Source organism: Dromiciops gliroides, chromosome 6 (genome assembly GCF_019393635.1).
Source record: "Dromiciops gliroides isolate mDroGli1 chromosome 6, mDroGli1.pri, whole genome shotgun sequence".
Classification (NCBI taxonomy): domain Eukaryota; kingdom Metazoa; phylum Chordata; class Mammalia; order Microbiotheria; family Microbiotheriidae; genus Dromiciops; species Dromiciops gliroides.
The window spans coordinates 59,529,264-59,544,022 of NC_057866.1; positions in this window are offsets into that span (position 1 = coordinate 59,529,264).

Genomic DNA, 14,759 nt, shown 5'->3' on the forward strand with positions numbered 1-14,759 from the left:
ATAAACTATCAGATTCAGGCACTGAAATTCAGGCCTAAATGGGTAACTCCCTGAATAATATTAGCTAGATATTTCTATAGAGTTTTAAGGTTTACAAAGCACTTCACAAAATTTATCCTCACAATAACTCTGGTGTTTGGTGCCATCATTATCCTTGTTTTATCAATGAGGAAAATGAGGCAGAGTTTAAGTGAAATGCTCATTGTCACACAGGTAGTGTCTAAGGCTGGATTTGAGCTCAGATGTTCCTGACTCCTAGTGCTTCACTCCATTCATTTTGCCACCTAGCCGTCCGAAGTATCACTACATCTTGCCTAGCCCATAGAAGGTGAGGCAAATGAGAAAGAAGTGAAAAGTCAAATCAGTCTCTTTTAAAAGCATCACTAAAAGTTCTTCATGGGAATATGCTTTCAAGATAATGCAAAATATTTCCTTTGTCAAGAATGTTTAACCACTGGGTATTAAATGATTTCTGTTGATTGTAAGTAGATTATTCACATATGTCTAGAGCAGACATAATAGGGCAATGCTTAATTTCTTTGTTATATATTACAGTGGCAATAATTATGATGAAGTGTTGTCAGATTGATCCAAACATTATATATAATTACATAGAAATCCCAAAGCATATCAGCATCAATTAATGTCCATTTTTATATAAATAAAACCAATTCATCAATTTTTAACTATAAGCAAGTGCCTCACATAGGCAATTTTAGGACCTTATCATTGATATTTTATGTACCTTAATTATTGCATTATGTTCCACCATAAGTACAGCATATGTGTGAAAAATGATGGTTATTCACTTAATATCCCTTTTGTGGGTTCACACAAATCTAGTAAAGAATTCTACAAATGTATGAATAAGAAATAGCCTGATAAACTATGTCAAGAGGGAGATTATTGAGTTACCAACCTTGTTTCCTGAAAATAATATATCAATTACAATAGGCCACATTTTTAGGGCATATTTACTGAGCATTTTTGAAATTTATAGTTAAATTGGCTTTGTTGATAAAAAAGTAGATATTGGCCATAAGCATGGTACCTGGCTTTGACTTTTTAAATCTTTGATAAATTCTGCTTTATGAATGTAGGATATTATTTTACTGCTTTCAAGATTTTTTGTTTGAGCCATAGGATTTGTCTACATAAGCAAAGTATTTTTTGCCAATACCATATTGGTTAACTTCAAATATTTCTTTGCTTCCCTATCTTGTTTGTTTCTAAAGACCACTGAGGCAGTATTATAATTTAATTTATTTTTTGTTTTGTTTTGTTTTTTGAGAGGCAATGGGGGTTAAGTGACTTGCCCAGGGTCACACAGTTAGTAAGTTTTAAGTGGCTGAGGCCGGCTTTGAACTCGGGTCCTTCTGAATCCAGGGCCGGTGCATTATCTACTGTACCACCTAGCTGCCCCCAATTTAATTTATTTTTAAAACATGAGAAGTTGTACTAAACAAAATTCAACTTAGAACAACTTTATAAGGTGGTATCTTTTAATAGGTTTTTTTTTTGGTATTTTTAGTAAAAATCAATTCTTTCTACCTCATTCCTTTTCTCTTATGAGCATAGCTTACAGAGTATTCTGTTATAAAAAGCTTAGTACAGGAAATCTGTAATGTTGTAAATATCTGTTGAAAACAAGTACTTCACATATGTAAGGGCTGGCAAAATAGATGGGGATATGCATTCAAAGTATAATTAGGCTGGCTTGGTTTAATTTTTTAAATGTAAAATGGTGTGTAGGTTTTTAAGAAAGTAAATTTATTTTATATCAAATATATTTCTAATATTTTGGGTTTCATCAGACATGAGTACACTTCCTGTCAACATGGATCCCATTCCTACTATATGTTAGACATTCTTCCTAATTTTCTGAATCCAAAAATGAACATACAAGATGTTTCAGCAAATTTCTGACACATGGACCTTAGTACAGTTTCACATTTGGTAGGGGCAAGAAGGGTCTGAACTTATTTAAGTTGAATGCTGAGAGCATCTTCCTAGTTTAGCTACCATGATATGACTGTCTCAGCCTTAGTGCCATTTATAATGGAATAAAAAATTAAGATATAACCACTTAAATATTTTAAAATAAGCATGTAAATGTCATTAATCATCAAGAACTCACTTGGTTAAATGAAATTTCTCCAGGGGAGGAAGAAAGAGGGGAGGGAGGGGAAGACATTATATGACTAATTCTTTAAGGAAGATATGTATTAGTCACAACATTTATTTACTCATGACCATGTTGATATTATTAGTACTTCCATGTTCTCTTCTTAGTCAGTATTTGCTTTCATGAATAGCCATCCTTTCCACCCCATGTCTTCCCTTTACTTCATCTCTCACTAGTTTATCTTTGATATTACTTCTGTCTACTTATTTTTTTTCTTAGAAGTACAAAACAAAATTGAGAGACCACTGGGGGCTGAGCCATGATAGCAGAGTAGAGAAAGCACTAGCTTAGCTCTTCAAACATTCCTTTCCAGAAACTTTAAAATAATGCCTTGAATCAAATCCTGCAGTGGCAAAGCCAACAAGATGTCAAAATGAGGCATTCTTCCAGCCCAAGACAACTTAAAATGACAGAAAGAGATCTGTAACATGGGGGTGGGGAAAGCTGGGGGTGGAGGTTGAGGAGAAGGCCATGGGGATCTGACACCAGTGGTAGGACCAGGGGGGTGGTGACAGAAACTGTAGCAGCTTCAGGAATTCTCAAGCCTAAGATGGTAAGGGGACCTGGCAACTGGTTAGAAAGAGATTACAAGGGACCCCTATGCTAGCACTAGTTACAGGACAAGATACTGTTTGGCAACTCCATTGCCTATACCTCCTTCTAGGGTATAGGCAAGTTCAATGGCAGAGAGGCACACTTTTGTTAAGAGGAAACAAAAGCCCTTCTGGGCAATTTTACTTTTGGTCATAAAAGATCAGGGAAACTGAGAAGCAGTATCAATTGCAATCACAATGGATTAGGAGACCTTCCAAGGGAAGGACCAGAGTATAGACCAGAAGAGCAGTGACCATACCTCTCCCCAGATCATACTACCTTAGAAACACCAAAAATGTCCAACTCCTGAGAACTAGGTCTCTAAACAACAGAGTAAAAAAGTCTGAAGCTTGAGACAAATACCCTTAACTCACCCCTAACCCTCTAGCCCAGGAACAGAGCCCAACTTTAACATAAAGCTAAAAACCAAGAATAAACAAACAAACAAAATAAAATAAGGAAACAGGAAAAAAGACAGTGCAGACAATGAAAAGCCTCTATGGTGATAGGGAAGATTAAGACAGAAACTAAGAACAAGATAATCAAGTTAAAACAGTTATAAGCAATGCCTCAAAAAAAAAAAAAAAAGGTGAATTGTCCACAAGCCCCAAAAGAATTCCTAGATGATTTTCAAAGTCAAATAAGAGTGGTGCAGTGGGGCAGCTAGGTGGCACAGTGGATAAAGCACTGGCCCTGGATTCAGGAGTACCTGAGTTCAAATCAAGCCTCAGACACTTGAAATTTAACTAGCTATGTGATCCTGAGCAAGTCACTTAACCCTCATCCCCTGCCAAGAAAAAAAGTGGTAGAGGAGAAAAGCAAAGGAATAAAATTATGAAAATACAACAAACAGCTTGTTTTCTTTTTATTAGAAAGGCACAAAATACTAAAAAAATGAACACTTTAAAAATAGTGTTGACAATATGGGAAAAGATATACAAAAATTCACCAATGAAAATAACTCCTAAAAAAATCCCAGAATTATCCAAATGGGGAAAAAGATACAAAAACTCACTGAAGAAAGTAATCCCTTAAAAGTTAGTATTAAGCAGGTGTAAGGTAATAATTCCATGAGATATAAAAAACACCCCAATAAAATTAAGTCTAAAGCATGAAAATAATAAAAACAAATGTGAAATATCTCAGTGGAAAAACAAATGATCCAGAGAATAGATTGAGGAGAGATAATTTAAAATTACCGTAATACTTGAAAGCTATTATCAAAGAAAGAGTATAAGACATCACATTTCTTTTTTTTTAAATAAAAGTATTTTAGGATAGAGCACTGGTCCTGGAGTCAGGAGGATCGGAGTTCAAATCCGGCTTCAGACATTTAATGCTTATTACCTGTATGACCTGGGGTCAAGTCACTTAATCCCAATTGCCTCACCCCCCAAAAAAATTTTAAAAAGTATTTTATTATTTTTCAGTTACATGTAGAAATAGTTTTCAACATTTGTTTTTATAAAATTTCCAATTTCAAATTTTTCTCCCTCCCTTCCCTCCTCTGCCCCTCCCCTAGAAGCAGATAATCTGATATAGGTTATATATATATATATATATATACACACACATAATAACATTAAACATATGTCTGCATTAGTCATGTTATAAGAGAAGAATCAGAGCAAAAAGAAAAAAAACTCAAAAAAGAAAAACAACAGCACCAAAAACAAAAGAAATAATATGGATCAATCAGCATCCATATTCCACAGTTCTTTTTTTTTCTTTCTGGATTTGGGGAGCCTTTTCCATCATGATTCCTTTGGAACTTTCTTGTACCATTGGATTGATGAGAAAAATCTAGTCTATCACAGTTGATCAACACATAATGTTGATGATACTGTGTACAATGTTCTTCTGGTTCTACTCATCTCACTCATCATCAGTTCATGCAAGTCCTAGGTTTCTCTGAACTCCTCTTGCTCATTGTTTCTTACAGCACAATAGAATCCTATTACATTCATACACCCCAACTTGTTCAGCCATTCCCCAATTGATGGGCAGCCCCTCAATTTCCAATTCCTTGACACCACGAAAAGAGCAGTCAGAAATATTTTTGTACATATAGGTCCTTTTCCCTTTTTTATGATCTCTTTGGGAAAAAGACCCAGAAGTGGTATTGCTGGTCAAAAGGTACAGATAGCTTTATAGCTATTTGGGCATAATTCCAAATTGCTCTCCAGAATGGTTGGACCACTTCACAGTTCCAGCAACAATGCATCAGTGTTCTAATTTTTCCATAGCTTCTCCAACATTTATCATTTTCCTTTTTTGTAACACATCACATTTCTAGAAATTATCAAGGAAAGCTGTCCTCAAAATAGAAGGCAAAATGGAAAGTTGAAGAACATTAATCAACACCTGAAAGTGATCCTAAAATGAAACCTTTCAGGAATATTATAGCCAAATTCAAGAGCCTTGAGATCAAAGAGGAAATATTACAAGTAATAAGAAAAAGTCATTCAAATATCATGGAACCACAGGCAGGATTGCATAAGATTGAGCAGTTGCCACCTTAAAAATGAGGGTTTGGAATACAATATTGCATAAGGAAAAAAAAAAACCAGAGACTATAACTAAGAATAACCTACCAAACAAAATTGAGTAAACTCCTTCAGGGAATAAATGGATATTTATTAAAATAAAAAATTTAGCATTCCTGAAGAAAAGACCAGAGAAGTATATGCAATTTCACTTTCAAATTTGAAGCTCAAGAGAAGCACAAAAAAGGCAAATATGAAAAAGAAACCATAAGAGACTCAATATGGTTAAATTATTTATCTTTCTATATGGGAAGATGATACATGCAACTTCCAAGAACTTTATAATTATTAAGGGAGTTAGATGGAAAGAGGGTATATATGAGAGTGAGTCAGTTATGTTGGGATGATATTACAAAAAAAGATGGTTAAGAAAGAGGGATGCCTTAGGAGAAGGGGGAAAGGAGAATAATAACAAGATAAGGTCAAAATGTATAAATAATTAATTATTAAAGGGTAATATGGTAGGTAAATTGGAAGATCATGGTAAAATGTACATGAAAGATGATATTGATAATGGAATAATTTGTGAGCAAATAGAAGATAGAGGAGATTATGGGGAGTGAAATGGATAATTTTGATTACATAAAATTAAAAAAAGTTTTTGCAGCCATAATTAGAAGGTAAACAGGGAACTGGGGGGATTTACAGAAAGTTTCTCTGATAAAATCCTCTTTTCACAAAATTATAAGGGACTGAAGCAAATTTATATAAAAAAAATGAGAACCATTCCCCAGTTAATAAACAAAGAATATGAACATTTCTTCAGAAGAAGAAATCAAAGGTGTCAATGGTGAAATGACAAAATTTTCTAAATGACTACTGTTAAGAGGAATATAAATTAAAACAATTCTAAGATGCTACTCTGTACCTAATAGATTGGCTAACATAAAAAGAAGATGACAATTGATGGAGGGGATGTTGAAAAATAGGGATATTAATGCATTGTTGTGGGACTCTTGTAACAGTCCAATCATTTTGGAAAAAAAACTTGGACTTATAACCAAAGGGCTTTAAAATTAGGTTTTATCCAGCAATACCACTGCTAGATCTATATCCTTAAGAGGCCAAAGAGAAAAGGACCTGTTTGTATAAAAAATATTTATACCAGTTATTCTTATAGTGGCAAAAAATTGGAAATTGAGGAAATGCCCATTAATTGGTGAATGGATAAAGAAGTTGTGGTGTGTGATTGTGATAGAATACTATTATGCTATAGTAAGTGATAAGGAGATACTTTATGGGGAAAAAAACACCACAGATCCAGGAGAACATTGTACACAACAAAGAAATATTGTTTTGAAGATCAACTGTGGATGACTGTTATTCTCAGAAATAAAATGGTCAAAGATAATTCCAGATGATCCATGATGAAAAATGTCATTTACCTTTATAAAGGGAAATGGTGAACTTTGCATTTAGTTTGAAGCATACTTTAAAAAAAGAACAAAAAACATTGTTTTGAATTTTGTTTTATTTTTTGTATGTGTTTTGCAACATGGCTAAGGTAGAAATATGTTGTGCATGATTTCATATGTACAATCAAAATCAGGTTGCTTGCCTTCTCAGAAAGTGGGTGGTGCTGAGGGAAAGAATTTGGAATACCAATTTTGAAAAATGATTATTATGTTTTTACATTGAATTGGGTAATATTTAATGAGAAATAAAAATATATTCAAAAAACAAACCAAAGCTGAATAACATTCTGATTATTTCTAGACTGGAAATATAATAGCAACAGTGACAATGACAACAATAACAGTAGTAGTAGTAGTCATAACAATAAATGTGTTTTGTTCCTTTCATTATCTGGGAAAAGTTTTTACAGCTAAATATCTGTGAAGCCAATTGTCTTCACGTTTCCTGAGAATGTTCTGTTAGGGTAAAAGGCCAGGATCATATGAGCATACATTCAAACTGATCTATTAGCTAGAAAAGACCTCAGAAATCTAATCCAACCCCGTGTATTTTTGCCACTGAGGAAAATGAAGGCCAGGAGGGCTAGCAGAGGTAGTAATTGTCACAGGAAGGTCATATAAGATAGGGATTGATTTTGGGGCTAATCAGATTGTGTGCCCACCCTCCCTTCTCTAGACATTTTTATGCAATTCAATTCAATTCAGGGAAATTCAACAATCATTTAAAGTATTTGGTACATGCAAAATGAGAGAAAACAACACCATGGAGGTCCAAGCTCAAAGTCAGGAAGAGTTTCATTCACAGTTTTCCTCTTATATATAACAGCTGTATCACTATGGTTAAGTTTTTTCCTCTCAGTGCCCCTACACAATCTCTTTAGCAGCATGAATAGGAAAGTTGTTGCCAACCTGCATTGGCAGAGGGCCCTTCCAGTAAGTTATAAAGTCATAGTTCTAGGCAAATTAAGCCAAAAAAAAAAAAAAAGCATGGCAAGTGAAACTAAACACAAAGGAACTTGAAGGACTCAGAAATAAAAAAAAGTTAAAAAATGATTTGTTTAGAAAGGGGAATATTTTTTTTTCTTAGTGAAGGCAGAGATTTCATGGGCTGATTTTATATGCATGTCTAATCCTTATTTAGTTGCTTTTTTTTAAATTACAAGCTAGATAAACTTTTTTCTCATATACTTTGGCTACATTACTCACTTACCATTCAGATGCCTCCAAAGCACAAGAACAAAGTCAATTGTGCTTCTTTGTGCTCCAAAGAATAGTTCATATTTATTATAGTAATACGAGTTTCAAAAAGGATATTCCTCACAATTACCTTGTGACTATTTATATCCCCCACCTTTTTTAACAGAGTAGGCAACTGAGACTGAAGGGGAAAAAGTACTTTGTTCAAGAACACACACAACCAGTTAAGTATTAGATCTAAGATTAGAATCTAACTAAACTTCAATTATAACACTACACTATAGCACAATCTTTCTTCTAATGATAATTCTTCTGTGTCCTTTTATATAGATTAAGTGGGAAATTATGAGGTCAAGATACCATATTGAAAAAAAAAAGTATTAGAAAGTGGCACATGAAATTAAACTAAAAAGGGAGTTTTTCAGGAGATTGATTTACCAGGAATGTAAGATAAGTAGGATTTTGGATAGGATGTAATAGAATAACTTAAAGAAGTTTACAAAGGCTGTGAAAAGTATGGGTGGGTGGAATTCAGTTGAATGTAAATGCTTTTTAGTAACGGCTAATGATATTTGTGCCTCAAAAAGCAATGGAAAATTATGATTTTGTGAAAAATTTCATGGGTATGTCCGTGCATATGGCATGAAATATCTATGTTTTGAAAGTCATTTTCTTTCTCTGACACATATTTATATTGTCAAAGCAAAATTCTCTTGGGGAGGTGGGAAAGGATTGAATTAGCTAGATTGCATAGGTTCTCTCCATATTTTGTATACCTGATCTATCAGTAAGAATCCAAATGCTATTCAAAATTTATAATTTTTTTTTCTTATTGATTAAAACCTTGGTATTAATTTTCCAAAGGGAATAAAATGGAGCTATGAGTTCAACAAATGCTATATTACAAAGAAGATCAATATTGCAACAGACTAGCATTGTGAAAACTGGTTTTCTGAAAAGTCAAATTGCTTTACTATCAATTTTCCCTAAAAATGGACAGGTTTGGATATTTTGGGGGTTGAATCTAATTTATCACTAGGATGAAGATGTCATGTAATACAGCAGAGAGAGGCAAGGTTGTGTGAGTGAATGGATGTTGTAGTTTCCAATGAAAGTGCAAAATATTTACTACATCTTGACTAGAGACTGGGCCTGATTTCAAATGCAGGTAAATAAAGATTTGTTCTTACAAGCCTTAAATCACTGTCATCTGTACATAGGCCTCTTAGTCATTTTGTGACTAAAAAGCTACATTACACACAATTCTGTGTTGCTTGAATTTTCTTTTTAAATGGATTTATATATAATAGAGTGAAAGAGAAGACAACAAAGGACATTGTCAAAGAACTATTGAAATTCATTCACATAGCACTCATATCCATCAACTTTAGAGGATTCAAATTATTAAGAATATTCCTAGAACAAAATAAATACAATTATAGTTCCCTCCCATGATCCTCCTCCACCCCCAAACCTCAACCTTTGCCTCAGGACAATATATTAATCAAGGACATTTCTTAACAAATATTTGTAAATTACATTTTCATGCAAATAAATTTCAGATATTAATTTATTTCATGTAGACACTGAGATCACTGCAATTCTTCAACAGTGGAAGAGCAATGATGCAAGAAGCTCAGATTTCTGGAGTACAATAATAAAAGGGCTTTTAGTTTGTAGATGAATAATTTCGCTGATTTTAAATAGAAGAGCTGTTCTACGTTGTAGAATGATTTTATCATATTTTTCTTGTTTGGGTTCTGCTCCTTTATCATATAGAAATAAAACCAAAGTTTAATCAGTGCCTAAATCAGTTAGTATGAAAAACACATTGGTTACATGTACTTTGCTATTCTATATTGGTACTGCCTTTCTCAACAATGTAGATGTCAGAGTAAAAATGCCATCATTGGTGTTTTTTTATAGTCTCTGTGTGTGAACTCCATGGATCTTTACTTCCCTTACTCTCCTAGCCAACAATATCTATAGTACATTTAGAAAATTGTTGCCCAATTAAAAAAAAAAAGTAGAGTGTCTAAGAAGATTGTCCATTAAAACAACCTCCTGATTTTTTCTTACCCTAACACTCTCTTATTCCACTAAGCAGTTAAGTTTTTGCCACTGGGAACATACCACTGATCTATATTTTTATACTTTTTCACTTTTAGTATTCTCTTTTCTTCCTCTTTTAAATGCCAATTGAAAGTCTTAACTTTAGCACCAAACTCAAAACTCTTCTTTATATTGAGTTTGATAATCATATGACAGTCTGCTCATATTTTTGTTCCATGTCCTCACAGTACATCTTCTATTTGCAATATATTAATTTGCTCTAAATTGCATGTTACTTTAAAAATTACTTATTTCTTTTGCAAGCTTGCATACTGTACATTTCACATAAATCAATCACTATATAAGTACTTCAGCCCCTACTATCTATCAAGAACTCTGATAAATGCTGTAGAAACAAAGAAAGATTTAAAAAACCCACTTACATCTGCCCTCAAGGAGAACTTAGTCTAGTGGAGGAGATGACAGGTAAATAAGTAGGTAGATACAAGATACAGAGTATATAGAAGGCAACCTTATAGAATAAAGGCTTTTTATAATGAGGCAATTGGGGCCAAGTGACTTGCCCAGGGTCACACAGATAATAAGTGTTAAGTGTCTGAGGCCGGATTTGAACTCAGGTACTCCTGACTTCAGGGCTGGTGCTCTATCCACTGCACCACCTAGCTGCCCCTAGAATAAAGGCTTTTTAAAAACATCTGCAGGCAGGGTGGGAATTAAGAAAAACTTTTTCTATAGGTGAAAATTTTAGAAATTTTAGATAATCCTAAAATGAAACCAGAGACTTTTAGAGGTAGGGTTAAGAGGAAGCCTTGGGAGAAAGCCAGTGAAAAAGATTTAGAGTTTTACTGCCCTGTTGAATATTATAAGATCATTGAGAGCCAGAGAACGAGTATTTTTAATTCCTGTATAGTATTGTGGGCAAGGTTTAACACCACAGGAAGTAACAAATAAATATCAATTGTGCTAATTCATATCTTACTATGAATTTCTTTAGTCATCACACTTAACTATTATGAGAAAAGGTAAAAGAATGACTATTTTAATTGGAGTAAGCAAGGCTAGACCTGATTAAGATGGTGAACTTTGGGTAGCTATAGGGCAATGATTGGTCTGGTGAAAGCAGGGGAGAGAAAGGAGAGAAGGTGGGAGTTAGGAAGATACTAAATATTAAATATTCAACTTTATTGAGAATCTTGAAATATTTTCTGCTACTGGACATCACAACAGTACCTGAGTTAAAAATTGCATGTCATTATTCTATAAAGCTACAAACCTATATCTCCCCCAATTCAATATGATCCCCCAAAGGGGCATACCAAATTGGAAAGACTCCCAAATATTTTACTCTAATACTGACTTCTCTACAAAGCACTGACCCAGATTTCCAAATGTCTTCTGGATCTCTCTACTTATATACTCCACCAGGAACTCAAATTCCAAATACAATAAACTAATCTTATTTTTCTCCAACCTAATTCCTGAGACCCTTCTATTTCTTTCAATGGGACCCACTAGTCACCTAGTTATCCATTTTCAAAAGCCTGGTATTAACTTTTCTTTTTCTTTTTCTCTGCCCACCCATTATGTCCTATAAATTCTACAATATCTTCCCAGGTTCTCTTTTAGTTGTTCCCTTTTTTATTTCTCTGCTACCATATTATTATCTTTATTACTACACATGTGGACTGTTGCAATATCAACAAGTCATATGGTTTTCCAACCTCAAATATCTCTCCTCTACAATCTATTCTCAACTCCCCTAGTGATCAAACGATCTTATGCACAGATATGAGGACCAGGTCCTTTTTCTACAGAAAATTTAAAACAGAGTTCTCAAATATAAGCAGTAAGTCCTAACTGCTTTTTGTGGCTTTGAAGTACCTTCATACTTTAGTAGCTCTTTATATTTCCAACATTTCCTCTTATTCTCCCTTTCTTTATATCCTTTTCTCAGACACTTTTTTTTTTATCAACCAGCACACATCCTGTAGTCTTCCATCAGGATACCTTTGTTCATTTCATTCTGTATGCAACTGTGTCCCTTCCCCAACCTTTCCCTGTTAATATACCTATCCCTCATGACCAAAATCAAATTTCACCTCCTTGCAGAAGCTTTCCATTGTCCTCCTGTTAGAAATGGTTTTTCCTTAGTTTCAAACATGCCTTTTTGTTTATACTTTTCTTATGCACATATCAAAGTTCTAAGGTATCACGATGGGTGTGAGACTTGGAAGGTTGGCAGTAGCTATTTAAGCCAACCCATATCTGAAAGTACACTATCATATATGGCATGTGATCACTCCCTCCCTGAACCTCCAATGAAGGTGAAACCATTGCATATTGAAGCAGCATGTTTCACTTTGAGAGAACTCTAAATTTCAGAGTTTTTCTTGACACCAACTCTCAATTTGACTCTTTGTAATGGCCATCTATCCCTACTGTTTCTGCCCTTTGTGTCCAAATAGTTGAAGCCTAATTCCCATTTCATTTGACAGTCCTTCAGATACTTAAAGAAGAAGGAAAAAAACAATTTAAAAAACTCCTAACAATCAGAGCTACTTAAAAGTAGAATAAGCAGCCTTGAGAGGTGGTGGTTTGGAACAATGTCCCTTTCTCTCTTTCTTCACTTGATCAGTATTCTTTTTATTTGTGTTTCCTCAAATTTTCATCCACTGTGATTCTTGTATGTCTTCTGTATATAAGAAGTAGAATAATCCTTCTATTGGCTGAAGTTAAAACCTGTGCTATAATTTATTCTTTTACTATAACTAGACCCAGACTAAATGTGATTTAAGTAAATTGTGTTAAGAACTATAAAGAAAATTCTTAGCCCTAGTGAGGAAGAAAGAAGGACACTGGCAATTTTTTTTATCTCTTTTTTATGTTGTTGTTGTTATTCACAATAATACCAAAAGAAAGGAAGAACATTTTTAAGGATGCAAATTGGTTTCAGATTTTCTTATTTTCACTGTATTTGTATGTCATTTTAATTTAATTTTCATCATTTCATGAATAGGTTACTTATTTTTACTGATGAGGATGTTGATAATACTGGGCAAATTGCTGAGGTTACTCATAAAAATCACTTGTTCCAATTTTAATAAAGATCACCTCAGATTGCTTTGACTTCCAGAAAAGTCAGGTAATTCTAGACTGCTGAGCTTTTGTACTCAACTCTTAGTACCAGGGGTTATTAGATAAGAAAAGACTAAAAGGCTTTATGCTTTTTGCTGCATGTGCAAATCTGCCTGTGAAACTGCATTCCTGTTCTTTATCTTTGAATGAAATATGACATGGCCTCTATTTTGTTTTATTATGGAATAGCACTAATGTTCTGTCAGGTCCACTACAAACATCCCCTCATCAAAACCAATGCCCTCCATTTCCATTCATTTCTGTCCTTTCTTACCAAATCAAATTGTGTTTTAAGGGTCACTGTGACTTACAGATCCTTAGAAGTAGAGAAGTTGAACAATAATTACTGCCAACTCTCCTGTCCATAAGGCAAAAGACAAAACCCAGCTCTCTGGCTTTTCTTTAGATGCACTTAACTGAGGTGTTTTTTTTTTTTAATTTCCAAGTTCAACATTTGATGATGAATAATCAACTTGAAAATATCTTTTCCAAAAACAAGGTGACCTTTCATCATCTTCCATTAAAAATTTCATTCTTTATGTGTCACACATGGACAAATTTGAATGTAAAGTCTTGTTTAAAAGAGATCATCAAGTTTTAAATTCCACTAATGTCTACTGGAATCATTAGTATTATGGCAATGATTAGTAAAACCGCACAGTCCCCAGACAGTTAAAAACAGCATGTAGCAACAATCAGATGTGCATTAGCAAGACCTAAGAATTCCACTTCATGATACTTCCAGTGGTATCATTTTTTGATATCAAAAGCAGTTTCAGACCTCCTAACAGAGCAAGTACTCTATTTAGTATTCAGCAACCAAAAGAAATAGTGATAATTAACTGTATCCGCTGAGATGGCTGCTAATGATATGTGCTGAGACCAGGCGGTTGAATCTAAAATATATTGAAGTAAAAGGCAGCTATTTCCCCCAAACCAGTTGTGAGCTTTTTTTATTCCTTAGAAACTCCTTGATAAGAACTACTATCTAATGGTAATTACTAATTGCTTGATGAAAAATTGTATGCGAATGATGATTCATTGTTTAAAAATGACATTTTGTGCTATAAAAGTTGAATAGTATTTGTGAGAATTGTAAATCTGTCTCTGAGCTCTTGATCTGTGATAATAATGTTAGCTATTCTCAAAAATGTGTGATCATGAATAGTGTAGGATTATTATTCCACCACCTTCATTTGAAAATGTTTTGTTTTTTATGGTGATGTCACTAGTATATACGAAAACAATTAATTTTGTTGCAAAGGTTGGATAGCCTTCTTAGTTTTTTGAGTGAAAAAAGAAAACATCAAAGATCTCAGGATAAAAGCATGAAAGCAATGCTCTGTAGAATGTGATTATTACTGACTGGAAACAATATAAAACCCAGGAGAAAATAGCTTTCTCCTCAGAAATTATAATGAAATCTTAAAATGAACATCTTTAGCTAGACAAAATCCTAATAAAAAATTCAGTAACAACTGGCACCTGCTGAGATGTTATAGCAATGTCATAGTTTATCTTCCTTTACAGTTGTACTCTGCCATATCAATATTGTGTGGAACTGACCTTAGGTACTTCAAGTTTATACCTTTCTGTTATAAGTAGTGGCCTTTT